This window comes from Lynx rufus, unplaced genomic scaffold (assembly GCF_022079265.1).
Source record: "Lynx rufus isolate CCGP_SWC_20201006 ecotype Redwood Valley unplaced genomic scaffold, mLynRuf1.p SCAF_3, whole genome shotgun sequence".
NCBI lineage: Eukaryota > Metazoa > Chordata > Mammalia > Carnivora > Felidae > Lynx > Lynx rufus.
In genome coordinates, this window is record NW_025814845.1 from 41,080,926 (window position 1) to 41,082,374 (window position 1,449).

The 1,449-nt window shown below is 43.6% G+C and overlaps 1 pseudogene; it reads right to left on the reverse strand.

Annotated features, from left to right (window-relative positions):
- Positions 1–748: 748 nt before the first annotated feature.
- LOC124521429 (uncharacterized) lies at positions 749–849 on the reverse strand (annotated as a pseudogene).
- Between the last annotated feature and the right edge of the window lie 600 nt (positions 850–1,449).

Sequence of the window (1,449 nt, forward strand, 5' to 3'; positions counted from 1 at the left end):
CTGTGTATGCCAGGCGCTAAATTATAGACCGTGCCTTAAAATCTGAGTGGGACAGGAAGTCAGATCATTGCTGCCATACACTGGAGCATTTTCTGGGAACGAGGTCATTTGCACTAAGAGTGTCACCTACACCATCTTATTTAATCTTATTAGCATCATCTGTCCTCGGTGTTATCATCCGTATGAGAAACCCGAGGCAGAGAAAGGTTGGGTACATTTTCTAGGTTGTTCAACTAATAAGTGAAGCGATTCAATTCAAACATAGACTTAGCTAACTCAAGAGGGTGCTTTTCACCACTACACCACACTGTCTCCCTCTTTAAAAAAGAAATGATAGGCCAGAACTACATGACACTAAGTAAAAGGAGGTTTCTCACAGAAAGTAGAGTTCTCCGTAGGCTAGAGTAGTCACAGGCTATCGAGTAGAAGGGAGGTGTCCATAGAGAACATCTAACCCCAGATTTCTCAAACACCTTTTTAAATCTTTTTTTTTTTTAACGTTTATTTATTTTTGAGACAGAGAGAGACAGAGCATGAACGGGGGAGGGTCAGAGAGAGGGAGGCACAGAATCCGAAACAGGCTCCAGGCTCTGAGCTGTTAGCACAGAGCCCGATGCGGGGTTCGCACTCATGGACCGCGAGATCATGGCCTGAGCCGAAGTCGGATGCTTAACCGACTGAGCCATCCAGGCGCCCCTCTCAAACATTTTTAAAACATTGTGGTGAAAAAAAAATCACATAACATAAAGAAAGATGGAAATGTTTCATGAATTTGCATGGCATCCTGGTGGAGAGGCCATGCTAATCTTCTCATTTCAGCTTTAGTATATATGCTGCTGAAGCAAGCACTCTCAAACTTTTTAACTTCCAACCCACAACATGAGACATATTTTACATCATGACCCAGTAAATACATGCATAAATAACTGAAATGAAATTTTACTTCACAATACTTGCCATACTCTGTTTCTCTACTATGTTTTATATCTTTCTTTTAAAATAATTCTGGTTATGGCCTGTTAAGTAGACTTTATGACCTAGAGATACTGATCTAGAAACCTCAACAGATGGGGAAGTTGAGACCCAGAGATGCCTGGGGTACCTAGCACAGTGTCTTGCAAATAGTAATTCTAAGTGTCTTTGTTGTATTTCCTTATGTGACTCAGCACACCCACGCAGCACCTCAGTGGCAGAGCTGGGATGGAGCCCAGATTTCCTGATTCCCAATCCAGAGTTTTTCTGTCAAGGAAAGTTTGTCAAAGAGGGACTCTCCCATGGCAGAGTTTCTTCACAGGTGTGGGTAGAAGTAGGGGGAAACAAACGGTGAAGTTGTGAAAGACCCACGCCGCTCCGCTCCCCAGTAGCCCTTGCCCAAGATCACCAGGTGCTACGACAGAGCTGTCTAAGTCCAAAGCTGGTGCTCTTTCTCTGGTTGTCTATCCTGATTGC